This window comes from Tenebrio molitor, chromosome 3 (genome assembly GCF_963966145.1).
Source record: "Tenebrio molitor chromosome 3, icTenMoli1.1, whole genome shotgun sequence".
Classification (NCBI taxonomy): domain Eukaryota; kingdom Metazoa; phylum Arthropoda; class Insecta; order Coleoptera; family Tenebrionidae; genus Tenebrio; species Tenebrio molitor.
Window position 1 is genome coordinate 15,581,857 of NC_091048.1, and position 24,460 is coordinate 15,606,316.

The following is a 24,460-nucleotide window of genomic DNA, read 5'->3' on the forward strand; positions in this document are numbered from 1 at the left end:
ATCAGAATGCAGCTGCGGCGTTCAGAGAGTACGCTGAGCGATTTCCAGAAAGACACCATCCTGGGCCACGTCAGTTATTAATCTAGGACAGCGGAGAAATAGACAGGACCGGACTCAAAATTTTAGAAAACAATAAAAATATACAATCAATTATCTCCCTTAATGCAAACATTTTACTAAGAAGGTTTAGGCTAAAATTCTTAAGAATAATGTATAGTATCTCGTGTTACAAGGAACCCCTCAACTTCGAAAACACCCTGTATATAACTCCTTTCGGAGACAAGCACCACAAACACCTATTAATAAAACTGTCTGTAATAAAATATGGGTTATTAAAAATTTGTGAATTAAAGAATAGTTATTACATACTTTCATGAGAAGAAATTGTCTTATGTAACGTTCTTTCGATTTTGTGGTAATAATTCAGAATTTAGTCCTGCTACTAATCGTGCTGCTTCTGGTGTCACATTTAACTCACTTTCTGAATACACATTTTTTTCAGTCGATTAATACACCAGAATTAAATTTTCAATTTTCAATTTTAATAATGAAAATTTAACCTAATAAACACAGCAAATAATTTGTTAGGAAAAAAACAAATGAGCGGTCACGGTCGTCAAGGAATTGACTCCACAGCATTCAATTCTTTATTGACGATGTCAGCCGAAAAGTCTAATACAAATGTCGTACGGGAAGTATTTTCCGGCCCTCCAACTAATCAGGCACTCGGCTGTGCCATCGTGCCCGAAACCTGTTGTCGTGCCTGAAAATTCACATCCCGTACTCAAATGTAAATATGTAACTATTATTTTACCCTTACACCCTTTCTTATTTCATTATACTCTATTATACTTTTACTCTTACTCTGGAGTAGGTTTTGGAACTTAGTTATAATTGGTTTCAGAATAATCTGTTCACCTGACTTAACTCCCTTAGACTTTTTTCTATTTTGCGTTTAGAATAAGTCTATTCTAGCACCCAAATGTCGTCATTTGAGTGCTTTAATAGGTCGTTGGCGTGTTAGAATAGAGTAGTAAAATTGGTTGTATTGATGTTGGTAGCGTGAAGTGTCAACTGACAGACGTCAAAAAATAAATCTGGCAGAGAACAAAGCAAATTAATAAATAACACTGAACAAAACGTTTAATTTTCATTCTGGGATTTGGACTTCTCCGGCAGTAAATTTTCTAACGTCTTTTGTGCAATTTGCCTAATTTGCGGCGGCGTTAGTGATAAACTTTCTTCAGCATTCATTTTCAAACATCAAATGCGTTTTAAATTAATTTTTTCACAACCGGCTAAAATTATGCTACATAAAAAATGTCACCAACCACCGCAAAATTCCCTACATTTAAAATTTTATTTTCTTTATTTATAAAATGGTATAAAGCGACAAAATAGAAAGAATAGTATAAAAGAATCGTTGCAGAAGATCCTTCGAGCACTCATTTGTTGCTCAACTCGCCGCTACGCGGCTCGTTTCGGAGTTTCAAATTCGTGCTTGAATAGATGCCTTCTGCAACTTATATTTTAATATACTATTCTGTGTTCGGCTACTTGAAAAATGAAGTGTATAAACGACATATCAATAATTTAAACGAGTTAATAGAAGAGATTACCAGTTGTTGTCGTAACATCAATGAACAGACGAGAGTGAGATGTTCAGAGCAAAATGGAAAACATTTCGAACCATTTCTTTAATTTTCATTGTTACTTTTTTAACTGAATCACTGATGTTGTTTACCTTCTTCTTAAGTGTTCAATAAATACGTAATTTGTTGAGAGTGTTGAGATCTATCAATAATTCTTTTCATTAATTTATTTTTTGTAAAGCAAGGTTTTCAAGCTAGACAATAGGCAACCAGTAAAATCAATTTAGTCTGAGGGTTGCATATCGTAGATGAGACTAATATTATTCAATTTTTGGTGAAAGAGTCGGCAAAGTTTCAAAGCCTACTTCAATCCCACAATTATTTATAGACACTCTCTACATAACATTAAACTCACGTTTGACTATTTTTGTATATTGTTTCTTTCACGAAAGTTTTTTTTGTTACCTTTTTGCGCAATTGTACTCTATTTTCTTGTTTACCAGGTCTGTTTTCAAGACGGTAAGCTCTGTTTACTCGTTGCTAACGATAAACTGGACAGTAAGTAATTTTTGGTGTTCTAGAACGGTAAGTAAAGTTTATTCAAAATTAATCGTTTATTATAATAATTTTAATGTAGACAAGAAGTTGAAAACAAGTTGTGGGGGCACTTTCTCGAAACTCATAAATCTCTTGTAGTGGGCTTTCCTTGCCGCTGCAATGAAATAGCATTAGCAAACTTGCCGCGACATTGGCATTGTCAAAATTTTCATACCCAGCATTTTCCTTGTCTTCTTGATTACACATTGAGGTCATGGTTTCGAAAATTCTTCATTTATGTAGACAGAAGTTGAAGACAAGATGTTAGCACTTTCTGGAAACTCACACGGCTCTTGTAGTCGGCCTTCCTTGCCGCTGCAATGGAACAATATTAGCAGACTTGCCGCGATATTAGAATTGTGAAAATTTTCATAGCCCGGATTTTCCTTGTCTTCTTGATTATGTACATATTGAGGTCGCTGGTTTCGAGAATTTTCTTTATTTATGTAGACAGAAGTTGAAGACAAGATGTTAGCACTTTCTGGAAACTCACACGGCTCTTGTAGTCGGCATTCCTTGCCGCTGCAATGAAATAATATTAGCGGATTTTCCGCGACATTTGTATTGCCAAAATTTTCATACCCCGTGTTTTCCTTGTCTTCTTGATTACACATTGAGGTCGTCGGTTTCAAAAATTCTTTAGTTGTGACGCCATGAGGAATTTTTCTTGTGAATTGAATCTTGTTTTCGACACAATCTTCAATGTACTCGTAGCTGAACTTCGAGGAAACGAGTGACTCCTAGTCCTAGCGTTCTCTGGATTTCTCAGAAATCAGAGCTGAACGCACCCCACAGCCCACATTCCAAGTTTCTTCTACAGTTTTCGGAATCACTAAGATCACTCATTTTACTGCTTCTTTTTCAACACGACTGGCGATATTTGCACACAAAAACTGCAATGGCGGTAACTGTTTGCAGATTGCCTTAGAAACGCGATACAAAAATCGACATCATGGCAACACGATGTGAAGGGAGTCGTATCGCATTGCATTCTAGTTAGGAATATTTTGTAATAAATATTCAATCGCGCAAAAAATCTCATAAGCATCACGAACGTTAATGACAATGTACCGATATCAGACAATATTTGGAGTTGTCGCTGCGCTCCTCCTCCAAACAATTGTCTTCGATCGGTACATTGTCATTACCGTTCTTTATACTTAATATACTATAATGTCATCCTAAATTTAGAAAGTAAGGTAAAGGTTAAAAAAATAATCAAATCTAATTTAGAATTCATATTAGGTATACCTACTTTTATTTCTTTTCATATGGCACAATAAGTTAAAGAAGTTGAAAATTTGAAAAGAAAAGGATTATTTTGGAATTTTTTTTCACCAGAAAGGAGTGATTGTCTTTTCTAATGTACCTAATAAACAATCTAAATATTACCTATACCTAATTGAAACAGCAAAAATGTACTGATTGTGGGTGTTACATACGCTGCATCTTCAAAATTATGAGAGTAATGATTTATTATTTTTTGCTATTATATTCGTATTAAAACGTAAATTAGCTTATTGGGTCTACGAGTAGGGGACATTTTATATAGCCGTTGACCAGTATTGCTTGTGTCGCTCACAAAGATTGAAGTACCTACTAACTTGTGTCAGTATTGTGTTTTTGTAAAAGTAATCATTAATTGTAGAACAAATTAGAGAATGTTATAGGTATTTAATATCTTTAATTTAAAATCAAATATAGTCCAATTTTTACCCTTTTGCGATGACGTCATTATCTAGTAACTTTACGTATGTTTGAGCTAGGATCAGAAACAAATTTGAATTGATCATAAATAACTATAAATGTGTCAAATTTGTTGACAATTGCTTCGAAAGGTTATGTTTGTAATCAATGTAATAAGTGAAAGAAATTAAAAATTGTCAAATTGACAGGAGCATAAAATAACCTCAAAGTGACCATCAATAAATAAACGTGCCTTTTTTTTGTTTTTTTCTGTTTCTGTCGTTTCAATAAAGAGAAAGCGAGGAAGGAAATCGTGACGTCACCTCAAAAGGGTAAAAATTGGACTATACCTACTACATTTCTTATAATTACATTTTTCTACAACCGTCAAAAAAACGTGCATCGTTATCAAGTCGCAAAGTACTTATGTCATTCTTGATAGTGAAAAAATATTTGTCAAAAAGTTTCCTTGGATACTACAATATTTTAGTATCCAAGGAAAATTTTACGAAAATTAAAAAATTCACAAATTTTAAAATGCGGTTGTAGAAAAAATAGTCTTTGTATTTCGTGCGAAAGATAATTGTTTTGTTGGCGTATTCTAATGAGTTTGAAGTCTCGACCTGACGGTCTCAACCAAAAACTCATTCTCATGCCCCAATAAAAAACAAAAATCATTTTGCGCACTTAATACAAAAATAACTATTCAATTAATTCTAAGTATAGGTACTTGTGTGCAATGAGACTCTAATTTAATTAACATAATTATTTAACTTTGTTCTACAACAATTTAGACTCCTCTACTACACTTATTTATCTTTCATAAATATTTTGGTGCCTAATTCTCATAATTACTTTTTGTAATTTTCTACACTTTCGTAATATTTTCCTCTATAATTATTTTTTATTTCTGGTCTCATACGTTAAAGTATTTGATTTTATTTATTTTGTTTGAGTCTAGTCTGTAAAAGTTGAGAGTTGTTTGTATTCAGTTATAACAATTAGTACTTACCAAACTAAATTGAGAGATTTATATTGATTTGCATTAAATTCACTGAGAGCTTAGCCAGAATTTCTTGGTCGTTTATATTTTATACCTTTCAAAAGGTTGAAATGTCACAGTAACAGAAATTGTTTGACACCCTAGAATGCTGTTAGGCGAGTAACCTTATTTAAAGTTTAGGGAAAAGACACAGTAAATCACTTACCTGTTGTACATAAATTATACACTGAAATATAAATAGCTGTTCACCTTCAGACAAATTTTTAATTTATATGGGCTAGGAATTGTTTTTCAAAACTTAGATGCCTTAAGAATTGTGTGTCAGTAATTTATAACAATGAATACTCGAGGAAATATGTTCGAATAAAATTAATAAAATAGATTTTTTAAGTCTTTGAATTTTTCCAAATATGTATTATCACTAGTAATATCCCGAGTGCATGTCAAATTATCGACAATTTAATATATAATAAATTGTCGATAATTTGACATGCACGAGAGGATATTTTGGCAAGACTATTTCCTGAGAAAAATTTACATGATAAGTAAGTACGGAGTGATCAAGAATGACTGAGTCTGTTGGTAACAATGAAATTTGGCAAATTTAAAATTTAGCAACGAAGGTTCATTTTTGTAATAGTATAAACATAACCTGCATAACCAAGAATGTTTCTAATGTCATCTCAAGTTTAAAAATTTGGTCAGTGCGTAGTCAGTGCCAATTACTAGACAAAAATCACCAGTATTTTCAATTGTTTCATTGCCAACAGACTCAGTCATTGTTGATCACGCTGTACATATGTACAAATAAACGTAATTCTTTTTAAAATATAAAATTAATACCAAATGATTTTTTAATTAGGACTACGCCAAAATTTGGCACTAGTGCAAATTATCGATAATTGCACTAGTGTCGTATTATCGCTGTAATTCGATGGCAATTGGCTAAAATTCAAATATTCGAGCTTTTTGATTGGCTTAAATTTTTCGAAGGAAATAGTCACATATTATATCCCAAGTGCAGAATTTTTTATCGGAAATTTTTTTGCTAATGAACGAAAACATCTATAAATGAGGTCAGAAGACTTCGTCTCTTGCTCTTATTTGTTAATAATTGGTCTTCTGACCGAATAATTTATGGATGTGAGTTCATTAGTAAAAAAATTTCCGATATTAAAATTTTGCACGAGGGGTATACGGCTGATTATTTCCTGAATAGAATGAAACCAAACGCATTATTTTCAATCCTTTTTATTCAAAATATTTTTTTTTCTTTTTTTTTTTAATCAGGTACCGACATTTTTTATCAGATTATTGCACATGTGCATTTTAGAGAAATTTTATCGGGTTATTTTTTGTTTTCTCGTTTTGATGGGTCAATATTTGTCACGCAATTGGTTGCTAAACACATGTTTATTGTTATAACCATATTTCCGGAAAGAATTTTGACAATTCTAGGTGGAAAGAAAAATATTTCCAGTATAACAAAAATAGCAAAATTTTTATTCGAATTACTACATTTTTATAAATAAAAGTTCAATTTGTTAAGGAGTTAAAATTTTACAGTCTTGATATGTATTTTTTTTTTTAACTTTGGATAGGTACATTTTTTGTCCTTCACTTAATGAATTCATGTGAATATCTTGCCGAATATCCCTCATATCCTGAAAATTTTATTTTCGTGCATTGCTGACAAAGTTATCAATCGTCCGAGTCGAATTCGAAAAATGTAGTATTCGTCCTATCTCTAACCATGAATATATGGCTTCTTCGCTCCTTTTCTTGTGAATTATAAAAATATTCAATTTCATTGGTAATTTACTAAATAACAAGAAAATTAATTTGAAGAGTCAGGTACTTCGAAACATTGGCAATTTGTTCGTGGATATCTTAAATTTCTACTCGTATTTCTCAAGGTAATAAAATTTACATAAATACAAAAATAGAATGGAAGACTCAAAAATGATCACCTTGTCCAAAACGCACACTTGATGATAATTATTTTTGCGCCTTGTTGGTTTCTTGACTTGCTGGAATATTTTCATAAATAAATTTGCACTGAAAACGTAGTGCCTCCATGTAAGGCAATATAAAAAATAAAACTAGTCGGATCAACAATAAATGTACTATAATAAAAAATCTAAATTGTTATAATTTGACAAGTGACATTTACGTGAAATATTTTGATAATCCACAGCACATTGTGAGAATAAATCGTAAAGTTTTGTAATGCCAGTAACATTCAAGAATAAAAATAGGCGAGTACCCTTTTATGGAAAATAAATTAGCATTTGTCGTTTATAAAAAATCAGGTTTTTCACCTGAAGGTTTTCAGTTCTGATGTTGGATGTTTATTTTCTGATATCTGGGAATAGAATCAATTCAAAAGAAACCTTTTGAAAATGAGGTTTCCGTAGCTCTGAAAAAATCCGCGCAACCGTATTTATTAAATCGCACCAGTGAGATAAATTGGTTATCATATTTTTTAAATTCGCATTTACACAAAAAAAAAACAAACTCGCAACGAATCCGTTCCATTTCAAATTTCGTAAGAAGATAGCCACCTTCTCCATTCGCATCATACCCTCTTTATTTTCATTTTTATAATGGACTTTTTTTAGTTGATAAAACATAAAATTGCCTTACGAATGACTACGATGTTGCCAGCTTGTTGACTGGTGTTATTTACTCCATCCTCTACTCCTAATTTGCAAATAACAGTTTATAATTGACCCTCAAGACTTGTGTCTATTTTTGTACACAAACACCTGCGCTGAAATTTCAAACTTAAAAAAATTAGAAACGACGTAATTGTAAGATTATTATTTTGACAAATGGGACGTTCGCGGTTGCGGTAGAGGTTAGTGCGGGGCCAATGTAACAATTACAATAAATCACTCCCAGTCAGTGTATCTACGAGGTTGACGCCGCAGGAACAACAGGTAGTGTAAATTGGTGAGAAATGAGAGAATGACGCATTTTAGGTCAGTGGACAATTTTGCTTTTTTTAACATTAGAGTAACCATACAATAGTATATTAAAGTATAAGTGGATATTAGGGTCTTTAAAACACGCGCGATTTTTCGAGCACGACGGCGCAGCCGGAGTGTTCGAAATAGAGCAATTGTTTTAAAGACCAGTTATCCACGAATACTTTACGATATATTTTTTTAAATGTTAAATGAGTTAAGATTTAGACTTCACGTTTCTCCGGTCCTCTCGGGTTTGCTGATATTTCCATGGAAAACGCGCGATGTTGCCATGGAAAAGAGCGTTTTTTAAAGTTCGATTTAAACACGCTCAGGCGTGTTTTAAATGAGCAAAATTGGTTACCAATAAAAAAAAACTGTTTTAATTACTGAACAGAATGGAAGATTCATTGTAATTATTATGTGACCTTGTCACTTATAGATGTATGTATATGTATATAGAACTCTTTAAAATAAACATTTTTTACATTCTGGTCTTTTTTTAATCGAATATTTTTTTTTAGATTTTTAGAAAGAGTGAGTAAAAATGTTTTTATTTTATAATCCTATACAAAAATCCAATGTTTTAGAAACATATACAGGGTTATTCACAAGAGGGGTATTTCTGAATTTATTTTTGCCGCAACCCATTATACACATTGCAAGAATATCTTACAACTGTATCCACGATGGCTCTTAGTCCTGTCTCTTTGACGTTAAAGCAAAAAATCTTTGTCAATTCGAAAAATTAGTTTTTACAATAACGACGAAAAGACTCACATGCTCCCCATTTATGGAGTGTGGAAAGAATTCTGTCACCTCTGCGGATGGTTAGAAGCCGATGGTAGACACTTCGAACACCTTTTACATTAACTTAATTCGTTAATTTATTTGTTGAATTTTGATTAAATACAGGTTATCTGCCAATCTGTCATTTCTGACAAATCTATCCAACTTACTTTGATTTCTAATTTAAAAGAAATAACACATTTGATTTAGTAGTTACTGCCATTAGTATTGTTGGTTGCGGCAAAATAAAAATTCAGAAGTACCCCTCTCGTGAATAACCCTGTATATGTTTCTAACATGATAGTATACCATGGAAATTTGCCGCCTACAATTCATAGTATACCTGTACTATTAAAAAACGGGTACAAATTAAATGATCAGTATTTAACTTTTACGGACAGTACACTTTTCAATTATTTTATTTCAAATGGTCAGTATGATAATAAATGGACGGTGAAAATAATAAACAGTCAGTAAATTAAAAAATTGTCAGTATAATAATAAATGGTCGGTGAAAATAATAAACGGTCAGTAAGATAAAAAAAAAACAGTCTGTTCAATTAATACATGATCGGTGAAAATAATAAACGGTTAGTAAGATAATCAACTGTCAATAAAATGCATAATCGGCCAGTACAAATTAATAAATCGTCGGTAAAATAATAAATGGTCACATTTTTTTCCTATAAATACAAAAACATATAAAACAAAAAAAAAACATAAATTAAAATATAAATGAAACAATAATAAAACACAACTTAAGTTCAGATATTAGACGGATTTATAGAACCTATTTTGCCAGATGAATTTCGATAAAAGAGTTGAAGTTAAAAAAACTAGACCGAGATTTTATAATTGCATATTGGGTACTTTTAACTCAGTTCAGATTTTTAAACAGCATGAGTTTGTTATTTTATCTTAATTTTTACTAATGTTATAAATATCAAAACCGAGACACACACATAGCCATAACCGACAAGCGTGAAAACGCGAGAAAACTAGCAAGCAACAAATTGGTTAAATTAGTAGGTACTATCGGTGAACATAAAAAACTGGGACAAACATGACAATTGTAGAAAGTCAAAAATCACAAATATACATCAGGTAAATTTGGATTTTTACAAATAAGGTTATAAAAATTGTAAGACACTAATAACATAGGTATTGTCAGAAACATCAAGGTAAAGTTCTGTTCTTTGATGTTGTCTACATTTACAAAGATTTCATACAGAACACAATTAATCTAGACGTATTTTCATATTTGGTGACGGAAACAAAAGACTGAGAAGTGTCACAAAATTGTATTGTCAGTGTCAAATTTCTCATAAACGCCGTAAAAAGGAATGTCTAGGTAAATTTAAATTTTCGCTAAATAGACTGAAAAAATAAATTCTAAGGAAGCCAATGTTTGTCAGTGGCTCTAAAGGAAAAGTTATTCTTATATAATCAAACGTATTACAAATTATTTCTCTAGTTCGACGATGAATAACTTTCTTATTGCCAATTTGCTGCATTTCTATCGAAATCACGAACGTCTTTGAGAAATTTGACACTGACAATACAAATTTGTGACATTTCTCAGTCTTTTGTTTCCGCCATCAAATATGAAAATATACTCCATTCCTTATCTTGGTGAGTGGTCCTTGGGAAATTTTCAGACGTCAAGTTGAATTTAGGGATTTTTGAAAGTTCCCATGGAAAAGTGCGTTGGTAGTTGTTGAAAAATATTCGGTAATTGTTCACTTTAACTACTTCTGGAATTTTCGCGTTTTTTCTGGCTAGATAGCGTCAGGACGGCCTCCTACATCGTTCCCACCAGTCAAACCTAGTGCAAATGAAAATTTTCCTTACCCTTTAGTTATATTAAGACTTGGCGCGACCTTGACGCGACCTTGAAACACAACAAGAGAGAAAAAAAAGGCATTTGCACAAGATTTGAGTGGTGGGACACGATCTAGGAGGACGCCCTGAGGCTGTCTAGCCAGAAAAAACGCGAAAATTCCAGAAGTAGTTAAAGTGAACAATTACCAAATATTCAAATATTACAATAATGTACTTACAGAGACGCCGCAAAGTCATTTTATTTATTATTTTCCAGGTTAAATTGCTCATGATTCACATACACCGAGACATAACCTCAAATGTGTCATCTTCACATCGCATCGTTTTCTAAAATTTTAATACTTGATTGGGAATTTCAATATGTTCTAGATCCATCACACACTTTCCAATCAAATTAGGTCCGGTTTATGGTTTAAGAATCAGGTTAATTTCTCAAACCCAAACTTCTTTGGCACGGCACGGGCACAATGTGGAATGTTCGGTTGGATTCATCGACGACGGACGCCGATAATTTTCCGAGCGGGAACGGTTAATAAATTTAAGAATCGGTGTGTACGGCTTATATATTTACATTTCGCGACATAAGATTGCGAGATTTAGACATGAATGCTTGAGGATAATTCTGAATCTGAATGACAGCGATGACAGGTAGTATGTGATTTACACCACATAAAAATTTGGTGGAAAAAGTAAAACTTACAAAGCTACCCATGGCTTGCTTGATCGCATCGACCACTCACCAAGATAAAGAATGGAGTATATCTCTAGCATCTTTTAGGTTCAGAGAGTTAATTTTAAAAACTGACAATTTTTATTTTGAGTGACAATTGAAAAGGCTGATACACAATGGGCAAATTTTGGATTTCCCAGCTTTTAATGTTCACCGATAGTAGAATTTGAGAATTTTTTCCCTTGTGAATGGATTTTGATAAATGTCACAACTTGTCAAAACGAAACGTCAAGCTAATTTTAAAGATTTTAAGCGATTTGGAGCTTTTAAGGGGCTCGTCGAAGAAAAAACCCCGTTCGTATGTAAATTAGGCTTTTTTTGGCACTCGTGGGCCTTTAAAACGCTCGTTTCACTCACGTTTTAAACTGGCCCACTCATGCCAAAAAAAGCCCAATTTACACACGAACTCGTTAAATAAGGCAGGAGATACACAGACGTCGATCGTCGACAATCGAGTAATATCGATCGTTCGTCATCGAGTTTTCACTCGATGCACAGTAGATTTACTCATTCAGTCGGGACAGCTAGGGTCGGCACCTTTAAAGTTTCGTCAGCCAGATTTTTTAATAACATGGCGGTATTGGCGGTCCTTGCTAGAAAATGCCATAGATGGCAACACCATCGTTCGCGGCAATTTCATTCATTGCACTCAGCCAGACTTGAGTTCTGAGAGAAAACGCCATATGCATTGAGTTGGTGAACGACAAAGATGGACAATTGGAAAGATGCAAAAGTGCACTACGGAGATTTTTCTATTTCTATGCGTCCGTTTTCACCATCGGTTCTACATGGTTGGTTTGCGGCAAATAGAAAGGAACTTAAGAAACGGAAAGAAATTTTCTTTCTATCAAGATACATGGTTCCAGTACTGATCTCTAAAGGTGTTTTTTTTTTTTTAATTTGGCGTCGAAGTTGAGTCCGCACCACTCATGTAAAGGCGTAAGATTTAAACAGCTGATCCGTGATTCGTATAGCGCATTCACAATCGACTCTTCAACGCCAACTTCGACGCCAAATTTTAAAAAACACCCGTTGTAATGTAGAAATCAGGGCGTGAAGGCGCCAAAAACAGCAGCGCCACGCTACGAGCATCTTGTAAAGGACCGCCGCTGCGAAGATATGCGTATTCGAATTTGGCGATAACCGAAACAGCTCCGTGTCCCTACTGAATGAGTAAATCTACTGTGCTCGATGTACAGCTACACAGAATAGAGTACTGTAAAGTGACATCGAGTTAAACCACGACGCACCACGTGCATTTTGAGGTTATATTTACTACTGTCCATGTGCCATCGTCAGAAGCCATCGTTGTCAATAAATAATAATTAGATGATTTCACTTGGATTTCACCACGAGATTTCACAAATAAAAAGTTAGGTTAGCTTAACTTAGCGCGGCGCCTCTATGCAAGTTGCTACTGCGCTTGTGCAGCTGATTTGCTTCATGAAGCATCATGTAAAATTTAGAACCCGTTCGAAATTTCAAACACTCGTCGTTCATTTACTCTACGTCGAACGATGATACTTTACGCTGTGTACTTTCTACCATATAGATGCATGGGTTCAAAATTTTACTTCATAAAGCGTACTTCATGAATTATTTCTGTGTATCTCCTGCCTAAAGTACTAACTATAATATGTAATATGAGTTTCCTTTTTTGTAAATTTCTCCAAAGGGCAGCGAAGTGATTCACTCGTTTATCAAAAAAGCGCTTCGTTGATTTCGCACACAGGCGCTTGCCATGGTCGGCGCGGCACTGCAAATAATAGTATTTACTATTTATGTATTGCACATTTTCAAATTTATTAGCCACTAATGCATACTGGCCATTTATTAATTCTTACTGTAGATTTGCAGATTTATTACCAGCCAATTCATACTGATATTTTATTAATTTTTACTGCCAATTATAGTCACAATAGTTAACATAGAAATACTGGCCAAATAGTTCTTTTACTGCTACAAAATCTCATTTTTACTTATCAAATTTTATAAATTTACTGAGTCTTTTACAATATATTACTGACTGTTTGTAATATTATACTGTACACAATGAATTAAATACTGTCCAGTTTATTACAACCCTTAAAAAACAGCTGTGCTATAATTGGTTGTCTAAGAACAAGGCGCTACTAGATAATGTAATTTGAATTACAAAAATTTTAAAAAGGGTTTGTATAGGTATCTTCACAATACCTGAATTTTCCTACCACACCTAATGCCCCCTTTAATTTCAATTTCGCAGAAGAACATTGTAGTGGCAACAAAGGTAGAGCGTATAAAACTTAAATATTTAATTTCTCTTGGGTATTAATATAATGTTCACCAAATTAAATTATACACCCCTAGCGCTGTCCTCCAAAAAATTAAATTAACATCAAAAATTCTTAGTGGACACCAAATAATGATATTTTGGAAAATGAGAACAGCGTCACCAAAATAGCAATGTTTGGTATTGTTTTACTGTTGCTTGCACTCTAAATGCTATTTGTTTACCGATTTTACTAAATGTTCACCAAATGTGGAACGCTCACGTTACGCGCCTTTACTGTAAATATAAATATTCACGCTATCCATTTATATTAAGCACTTGCTCAAAAGAACTACTTTTTCGAAAACTAATAAGAAATGTAAACATTTTATGACCTAAATCGGTTGTCAAAGGGACTGTTTTTTGTTCACTGGATTTATAGTCCGGACAAAATAGATGTGAATCCTGACTTTATTAATTCAAATTATTAAATAACATGATAACGATAATAAATATTTATGGTAGGTCGTTCTCGAAAAGGGGCAGGTATATAAATACAGCGAGTTTTCGAAATTCTACTTGCAACTTTGGTGGTGGATAATCATCTGTTTCCCATCATAAATCTTTGTTATTGTTTTCTTTACATTTTGATTTGAACATGTTAAATAACTTGACTTAATAAAGTCAGGATTCACATTTATTTTGTCCGGACTATACAACTTAGAACAAAAAAGACTTTTACGTTCAGCAATTTTTGATTAAAGAAAAGGTCACTATTTCGCAATTTCCTAGCTTTATATTCCAAATAGGCCAATATCACACTTTCAGACACTCTTTAATTTCTTAGAGCCACACCAATTCATGAAATCCTTCTAAGCAGATTCATATTGTCTAGAAGGCTTTTCTGGGATAAGACTGCTGTTTCTAATACATCCAAAGGCAGATCATCTTCATCAATTTCGGAACTTATTTTTGTTTTTTCTTCTTTCTTTTATTAAACACCAGTAATTCTCCCAAAATTGCAACCAAACCTTACAAAATTAGAAGTTACATCGTTTGTTTGACGGTTGCTATCATTATTAGTTGGTCAGAGCATTCCAAATTTAAAACATCAAGATAATTGTAGACAAAAATTTTTTTGACTTTCCGCTAATGTGGAGCTGTGCAGTTTTCGAAAAAACGTTGTCTGATACTCAATTGCGAAATTCTTTTGCATTCTATGCCCTTATTGAGAGGAGACTTAATAAAACATAGATTTTTCTTACAATTGATATACAATATAAAATTCGGGCGACCCCTCCTTACAAAGATACTGAAGGTGTAGAGTTTGCATCAAATTTTCTTAAAATAGAAATTAGGAATGTTTGCCGTTTATTTTATTTATCGTGAGAAAATAATGATGCAAAAAATTGTCTTAGAAAAGTAACGTTATCGCGTTGTAAAAAAATATTTCATTTTTGCAATTTTTGTTTAAAAAGAGACGGCAATTGGGCTGTATTATTGTTTTGTAACCTTGGATACGGATAATTCGAACTGGTATCAACCTAGGCATATTTTTGTACATATCTTAGCAACGGTTTGATCTGAAAATTATAAGGTAAGGAATGCGGTTGCTGTATTGAACAAAGTTAGAAGGGTTATACAGGGTGTCTCAGCTAAGACTTTTGTGCCTAATAACTCGGTTATTTTCCAAAGGATTTTTGTGAAATTTAAAATGCAGATATTTTAGACGGTGAAGAATAAAATCTCATTAATGCAATCACCCAAGTCTTAAAAACGTAATTTTTACATACATTTTTAAAATGTTGAATCACTTAAGATTTACATCAAAAAATTGATCGTTAATAAAAAATGCTGTAGGGAGAAACTTGTCCTCGAAAGACGTCTGGTTTGCAAGAAAAAAGAAAAAACTGTGTTAAACGTGGCTGCAGATGCAAAAACGTAGACGCCTTTGAAACAAACGCGCACTATCGCGGAATTTTGGTCATCCCTTTTCGCACAAACACAGGTGACATATTTGACGTTTATTTTGCGAACCTTACAAACAATTACAAAGTTAAAGATAACATTTGGACGTAATTTATTATACTGGATGCTTTAATTCTTCCATAAAGGACTAAAACACGATCGGGATATTTTAGCAAGGTAATTTAGTTCACGTACGCTTCCTGTGTCTTCAAATAAATTGACGACTTTCTTAACCTTACATTTTGTAAAGCCTACATTTGGATAAGTGTTCTACGAGAAAACGAACTGTGTCATTGAAGTTCTTACGACACTCTCCCTAGGCAAAAATTGTTTCCTTTTTCAACAATATTGAAATTTCTGCCACTGTAGTCTATTTTTAGAGTATTTTCAATAAATTTACACAATTTGACGTTTCTAATAAAGCGCGCCCAATTTTGACAGATTTTAAAGGGTGTACAAAATGTTTCTTGGCAATCTTTCATCAATTGTTTCAAAAGGTAACTGTTCAAATACTGTCAAATTTAAGATTAAATTTTTAACGACAAAATCTAATCTTTTCGTTGAATCAGACAAGTGATTTACTTAATTGTTTGTGTAGACCCCTATTTTTTAATGTTTAACAATCTAATAATAATCGCGACTAATTTTCAATAAAGGAAGCATGTCTTAAAATTACATTTTTTAACTTGAGGTTATTGTATTATTACTAATTGAACCTTCGCCGTCTAAAATATCTGTATTTTAAATTTCATAAAAATCCGTTGGCAAATAACCAAGATAGTAGGCTCGAAAGTCTTAGCTGAGACACCCTGTATCATCTTAAGAATTATTCAAAACTTTTTTGAACAAGTTCTTACTTGCTTCACGGCATACTCTCTGCAACGCTTTGGAGTCGGAATGCTTTAATTATGAGACACTCTGTATGAGAGGGTAATAAGAAGTTTAATAGCCGTTTGCACCGTCGTAGTGTAAAATTAAGAAGAGCTTAAAACCTTGGTTACAATTATTAAAATCGTAGCAACAATTGTTTTTAAGCTTGGTTTAAAAATAAGGAACGCCGGTGCAAACGGCCATAAATCTGGGTGTCTATTTGAAATTGAATATACATAAAGTTGACTCAAGTTGCAAAAAACCACTTTGTATTTGCAACAGCACTTTTATGGCATTAGTCATTTGAAATTACTTGAAAACTGTACTTATATGGAAAGTATTTTATCCAAACTATGGTTTTCTGGTTCCTTTGTGCCTTTATTTGGTTCAAAAATATGAAAAAATTGCTGTTGCAAATGACAAGTGGTTTTTTGCAACTTGAGTCAACTATAGTATAAAATATAGTAAACATTTAGTATTTTTGTGAGACACAGAGTTTTTTTTACTGCATAAATATAAGACACTAACAAAAATTAAAATTATCTGGTTATCATTTCAGAATTAAATATGGAATACAATTTGGTAAACATATAGCATTTTTAGGCAACAAAAGTTATTTTTAGTAGCAAATAATATAAGAAACTAGCGGGATGTCAATATCTGGTTATCGCTCTATGATTATGTATGGTCTTAATTTTGGTGAGCATTTAGTATGTTTGGATAACGAAAGTAATTTTTTGTATGAATAAATTTGGTAAATTTGGTAAACAGTTAAATACCACCCATTTCTCTTTCATAACTTACTTACCTATTTTTAAAAATTGTTAGAAAATAAAACTACGGCTACTCAATCAGCAGATTCGAGATATAATGCAGATGTAACAGTAGAGCATTTTAGTAGCCCTCGAAAAGCAAAACGACATTTAAATATGAATCAACATGTTGACGAGCAAAGGGAAATACACTACGAATGTAAGAAAACTGCGAAAGCTCTAAACAAAAACAAGATAAGAAGTAAACTTAACAAAGTTGTATTATTTAATAATGAATAAATATAAGAATCTGTTACGAGTAATATTTATTTTGGTGTTTTTTGTAAGTTTCATCGATACTTGTGAGTTTGAATTTACGCACAAATTAAGGTTAAGTGGTTCACAAAAATATAGGTAGTTGTTGAAGGCAGACAACTCTCTTCACCTTTGTAGTCCAAACCTGGATTTCCTTTTGTGAAATCTTTACCAACAGCATTGTCAGTGTTTCACATTAGAGTGAAAAATACCTGGCTTTAGACGAATTAGTCATTCTTAATACGTTCAAGTTCTAAAACAATAATACTTGATAGAGTTAACGGTTCAAATACTCTCGAACTATGCAAACTTCAGAGAAACACATTAGAAAAAAGATGACACGAATGACAAGAGAGTAATAAATAATTGATAGATTGAGAATTTAAACCAATCAGAGTCGGGGGACTCGCTAAAGGATGGTGCTAATACCCAGATAATGCGTTGAGAGCGACAGAAATAGATGGTACGTCTTGTTCAACTATGATGGCTGTACACCTTATCCAGTACTAATAAATCCATGCTTGTCAACTTTTCATCAATTGTTTCAAAAGCTAACTGCTTAAATACCTTCAAAATTTACATTAAATTTTTAACAAAATCTAATCTTTTCGTTGAATCAGACGAGTGATTTACTTAATTGTTTGTGTAGATACCTATTTTTTAATGTTTAACAATCTAATAATAATTGAGCTTAATTTTCAATAAAGGAAACATGTCTTAAAATTACATTTTAAAAGTCGAGGTAACTTTATTATTACTAATTGAACCTTCACCGTCTAAAATATCTGTACATATTTTAAATTTTATAAAAATCCGTTGACAAAGAACCGAGTATTAGGCTCGAAAATCTTAGCTAAGTATATGGTTTTCATATTTTGCTTTTTTGTGAAAATTATGTTATACAGGGTGTAAATTGGGCTTTTTTTGGCACTCGTGGTTCTTTAAAACGCTCGTTTCACTCATGCCAAAAAAAGCCTAATTTACACACGAACCCGTTAAATAAACCACTATTATTAAAGTCAAATGTAATCATTTTAGCATCTACCTACAGTCGCGAGCAATACATTTTGGTCGTCAAGGTCATTCTTTGACGCAATCGAAAATGCTCCATTGTAAAAGGGTCATAATTATCATAACCTATCATCATGTTGTGTGACATTAATTGTTATTTTTTTCTCATTTTTTTGACACTCTGTTGACCTGGGCATAATTAGGCAGGGACATTTTTTAAATTTGTGACAATCTAACCAAATTTTGAAATGACATTGACGACCAAAATTTATTGCTCGCGACAGTACATATAAAATTTGGAACAAAATCCATAATAGGGTTATGTGGTGTTTTTAAGAAAATCGCTCGGTAAGGTCGATTTCATTTCTAAAAATGCGACCCTGTGGCGTGTAATTTGTTTAAATAACGTCATTGGTTTTTGCCCAATGACGTTATCAGTAATTTTTTTAAATGACAATCCCACTTTTTTCTTCTAATTCTGGTAGACATTCCTACTACCTAAAAGATGAATGAAAAAATATGGTACCTTACATTACAATTTTTTTGAGAAAATGTCAAATTTTACTTCAAAATAAAACGTAACATCAACAATTATTTACATCAAAGAAGGTCGTAAGGCCGTATGTCGACAGGGATGGAAGTACTTCTGGTTGCATAATATCCATTTCAATTTCAATTTGGAAATTTTTGCCGAAACTCGGCCAAACAGGCAACAGCGCTGTATGTCCATTCTTGGTTATTGAAAACACCATTTTGCGTTAAAATTTGATTCATAGTGACAGTTGTTTGACGTTTATTAGCTGAGTTAGCAAAGATACGAAAAATCTGACACTGCCAAAGTCATAGTCGACCCCACAGACAATTAAACTATAGTAAGAGGCTGATTTCAAGTTGACTTACGACGGTCGCACTTGTTGTCATAGTAACGGCGCAAGAGAGAAAGATGACGCATTGGGAATTAATGTGTAAGACAAAGATAGCTACACATTTGCGCTCCACCACCTATTTGCCACCATGGCTTGAAATCGGGCCCTAAGACGTCTCGTTGCTACCCAATTTTTGAAAATGCGATTCCAGCGCGGCTCGAGCATTTGACCGAACTAATTTTATAGGCATGCTTGGTGGAGTTGTTTAACTTAATAATTTTTCCTCATTTAATATTAATTTCAAAAGCAAAATGTCTTTAAGTAATAAAAAAATTAACAATAAATGAATTCAATTAAAAACTGGAACCAACTAAAATTAAATATTCTGAAAAATTCCCATTTTCTTCGTAACATGTCTGACGATTTTTTTTTAATTCTCTTCTTACGAGTACGTCCTCCAGTTTTTGATGATCAAATTGATTGCTGGATGCAACAATTTTTCGGTCTAAGGAGATACGTAATTTCTTTCCAATATAATTTACTTCTCCAAATTTATTCAAATAATACACACTTAGAACGTAAATTTTGGCAACACAAATACACAACTCTTCTGTTATATATTTTAGTTTCAATTTTGACTTGTCATGCTCTTATAAAGAGTAAAAATATGATGAATATCCGTATTTTGGGCAAATAAGCATTTTGGCATTCACCACAATCATTTTTAAATTTAGAAATTAATAAACCCCCTACATATGACACTGCCTGCAAGTCAAATTTATCGCTAAAAGTGATGTTGTCTTCCACCACAGAAACATTGCAAGTTAATAATTCGTTTTCATTTTCTTGTACTTTAGATTTCACTTTTAATTTACCGACAGATAAAAAATGCCTAAATTCAAATTGTCCAAATGATGAGATGCATCGTCTTCATAATTTTCTCCATAGTATGCAAATATTTGTACTCTTTTTGTTACCGGGGGCACACACTATTGTTTGGTTTCTTTTTGTCTTGAAACTAAAAGTACAACTTTATTAATAAGTCAGTTTTACCACTTAAGTTTTTACCTTTCTAAATTACGTAGCAGATTCACAAATTGCCCAAAAAGTTGAAATTTTTTATTTTTCCCCTTTATTTATTGTTGTCATATTGACTTCTCAATACTGAAAACGTTGGATATTATAATTACTTAATAATTTAATAAATGCCACTAATTCCTACCTTTTCATAGAAAGTCTTATATCTTTAATACATTTTTATTTTTTTCAGAAAAGTGTCACATTTGACAAATATTTTTTGATTGTTTTAAATACAACGGTAATACTCGAAATTTTACGAATAAATACGAGGGAGTGTTTTGGCCAAATGCGTGCGGAGCAGCACGAGCACTGTCGAAGCTATTCCAACATTATTATATGGGAATGAGATTGAAGTGTCTTACTACCATACTTACTATAGTTTAATTGTCTGTGGTCGCCCCTTATCTAAGTAATTGTTGGTCACACCGTATATCTTCTCTGCAGCAATTGGAATGAAAATAAAATAAAATCGAATGAAAAACCTTCTACTAGATTGACATCAGCTCGTTTTTTTAAATTCTGGTAAACCTATTTTTAAAACATTACCTAAATAGCTGCAAATTTGATTTTGTTTCGAAATACATTTAATTACCTATAGTAAATTCATTTTTGTAATGACGAATGAGAGTTACTAAATTTAGTAACTTTTGTCTTGTGAACACACCTTTTTACCGCGAATTTGGGGTTTTAAAAAGTTAGGTTATGGGTCACGTCATTTGCTTCTACAATTTTGTACTTTTTCATTACGTCTCCATTATCTCCATAAGTAATTTGTTTTATTTTGTTGAAAGCCTTTAAAATGTGCTGCTTCGTCTGCTGCCTGCTAAGCAAGCAGACGAAGCAGCACATTACTGATGCTCTACCACTGCTCTGCTCCGTTGGAAATTCATTCATCATGGCAGTGACAATTTAAATCTTTGCCAACTGTTTAATTTTTATTTATTTTGTAAAAAAATCTAACAACAAAAAAGTTCCAGCTAGTCTGTCATTACAAAAATTAATTTACTATATCAAGGCCACGAAATCATTCTTTAAGGTACCGAGAGAAAAATTATTAATTTATGTATTGTACAGGGTGTCCCCAAAAAAGAAGACGAGTCCATAACTTTTTCACGACTTTAACGAACAAAACAAAAAAAACAATTATGCATATCCATCATTAAAAAGCACTTTCAGTTTTTCCTGAATTTTCCAATTTTCCGGGCAACTTTTCCATTTTTTTTGCTTTTTAAACCACCCCTGTATTAAAGCGAACAAAAGAAAAAAATTAATATTCAAATCGGTCAAGCCGTGTTTGAGTTTTAGCGAGACTAACGAACGGCGATTCATTTTTATATACAGGTATCCCCAAAAAAGAAGACGAGTCCATAACTCCGTTATTTATCGGAAGATTTTAATTATCTGTACACCAAATTGAATGGTTGTTAATAGGCTACAAAATGGCCTAATAAATTCAAGTATAGCCCCATGGGGTTCAAGGATAAACTGTCAAAATATTTTTTTCAAATGGGATTACATATTTTTTTTTAGTAATTCTGATAGAGATTTTTATTCTGAAAACAACAATGTATCACAAGTATACACTTATATACCAAAAAAAAAAAAAAAAAAAAATGTAAAATAACCGCTGCTATCGTCTATGTTCTATTTTGCGCTAATCATTGGTGGCATATTTGCGCAATCTCACATGTTATTATTTGTCATTTGTTTTTCCAGCTACCTTAATTTGGTTATTACATTATAACGCAATGCATTTTGATAGCTTTTCGCTTGGTGCTCGTCATTTGTTTCAAAAGTTAGTGTTATTTTTTTATGTGAAGTTATACTTGTGATACATTGTTGTTTTCAGAATTAAAATCTCTATCAGAATTACTTAAAAAAAATATGTAATCCTATTTAAAAAAAAATATATTTTGACAATTTATTCTTGAAGCCCTTGGAGCTATACGTGAATTTATTAAGCCGTTTTGTAGCCTATTAACAACCATTTAATTTGGTGTATAGATAATTAAAATCCTCCGATAAATAAGGGAGCTATGGACTCGTCTTTTTTTTTTGGGGACACTGTTTTAGATATTATGTATATCTGGCACAAAACGAATCCAATTACGGGATAGGAAAAATGAACAGGAAAAAGAGACACAAAAATGCAAAACATGCTACAAAAATATATCAATTTTGGGTTTGAAAAATAATTTCAGTCCCAAAAAAACTTTTCGTTTCAACTATACTAACCTACTCCAAATCGAACAAACATCAATTATTGACTCCAATGGGGCTAATACGGATCTGGATCTGACATACGAAATTTGCAAACAGAAGAGCAAATAAATTTACATTAATTTTATTAGACTTTAATGTTGTATTCTATTTAGTTGTGGCTAAAGAAAAATATATTCGTTATATTTTCTTGGGTGTTCTGTCTGCTTCGGTTATCACCAGTGTTAGGACAAATTAAATAGTACCGAACAGTCGACCAGTAAAACTTTGCGTAATCCCTGGCTCGCACATAAACACGATTCAGTTGGTTCGGCTGTTATTTAAAGCAAACCAGCTGAATCCTGTTTATATGTGAGCGGGGTATTACGCGAAGTTGTACCTACTGGTCGACTTGTCCGGGACTATTCAGTTTTAAGACTGGTTATCATGGTCAAATTTTCGCACGCCACTGTGCTCCTGTGACGTCCAAATCAAGCTCTCAAATTATGAGCTAAATTTAGAACTTCGTTATGCTAATTTATTGGCATGTTAAACATGAAATAAACTGAAAATATGGGACACAAATGCAACCGAAATAATGAAACAAAATGTTCCGCGTGAGACTGACGAATTGAATGAAGCAAAATGCAAATTTTTACTCGACAAGCTGTCAGCTATTGCCACCAGTGAATGCCAAAATAAATACAATTTTAACAAACTTAATGCAATTTAATAAAATATGTCAGACAAATAATGGGTTATTCGGCTAATGGTTGACATAAAGAAAACATCCGCTCTTCGTATTTCATTTCGACTCGATGGCGTATAATAACAACCGTCCTGTTTTGGATAAAAGATAGTGATTTGAAATTTTGAAAATGTGGTCATGATGGGGTTTGCGAAAGAAAGAGGCGCGCAACCTTCGCTCTAATGATCGTGAAGTAAGAATGCAGGTTATTGTTTATAGAACGGATGAAGCGTATAAATTGTAGCTTACAGACTCCATAAACCTTGGTAGGCTGGGTAGGTCGATCAGGTCGTGTATCGTGATAAAGGCCCGGCGGGAACCGTCTCTGATCGTGACTTTCATTAAGTCTGTGACGTCATATGTACAAAAAAAGCAAAAGGGAACAATAAGCTTTTAACCGAAGTTGTCTTTCACCACGCAAAATCGATCAATCTTATAGATTAAGCGAAACAAACAACGATTCAATTAATTAAAATCGAATTATGATGAATAATGAAGGAAAAAAAATTACTTGTCAGGAGTGGGATTCGAACCCACGCCCACAGAGTGGACTGCGACCTGAACGCAGCGCCTTAGACCGCTCGGCCATCCTGACTTGTTCCTACAAATTTCTCCCACTGTAAATAAACAGCACACAATAATTGTTAATTCATATTTAATTAAAAAAGTAAATAAATAATAATTATTTTTGATATTACAAACAATTATTATCATAATAATAAATTCGTGCATACGTTCATAGTTCAAGAGCACTTGAATTTTAAGTTACTGCCAAAATACGATTTATGCAACCCACCGTTCATGCGTGCGCTACATGAACGTGATTTATCGTGGGAAATTCTTGGAAGTCAACAGCGAATTTGGGGTTATTGTCACAGGATATTCGGCAATGGTGCTGGCTAGACGGCGGCAATGACATTGACCTGACTGCCGACGCCCCCGACGCTGCATCATTGATTACAAAGTAACACCAGACGTACCTCGCCCAGCCCTCCTGTATCCTGTGTAATTCCGCCGCCCCCGCGTCCTTGAACGAGGACGCGTCGGTCTTATCAAAGATCGCAGCGCACAGACGTCTGGAAATCCTAAATATTCTGCCATATTTTGGGTGGGAGTCTTTGAACTATATACGCGAATAGGTAGTACGATATTTCTATAAAAAGTCTGTTTCTGTAAAGGTCAACGTGAAGAA

General features: G+C 33.0%; 1 long non-coding RNA gene and 1 other non-coding gene across 4 annotated transcripts; both read right to left on the reverse strand.

Annotated features, from left to right (window-relative positions):
• Positions 1–2,167: 2,167 nt before the first annotated feature.
• LOC138126504 (uncharacterized) lies at positions 2,168–11,364 on the reverse strand. Of its 3 annotated transcripts, none has more exons than XR_011157857.1 (4): positions 10,861–11,364; positions 2,772–10,805; positions 2,365–2,711; positions 2,168–2,304 (listed from the first exon to the last, which is right to left on the reverse strand). It is a non-coding gene; the product is annotated as an uncharacterized lncRNA (long non-coding RNA). The 3 variants fall into 3 exon arrangements; XR_011157856.1 differs by having other exon boundaries at positions 2,772–10,819; XR_011157855.1 differs by having other exon boundaries at positions 2,772–11,342.
• A 12,416-nt stretch (positions 11,365–23,780) lies between these two features.
• On the reverse strand, positions 23,781–23,863 carry TRNAL-CAG (transfer RNA leucine (anticodon CAG)). The gene has a single exon. It is a non-coding gene; the product is annotated as a tRNA-Leu (tRNA).
• Between the last annotated feature and the right edge of the window lie 597 nt (positions 23,864–24,460).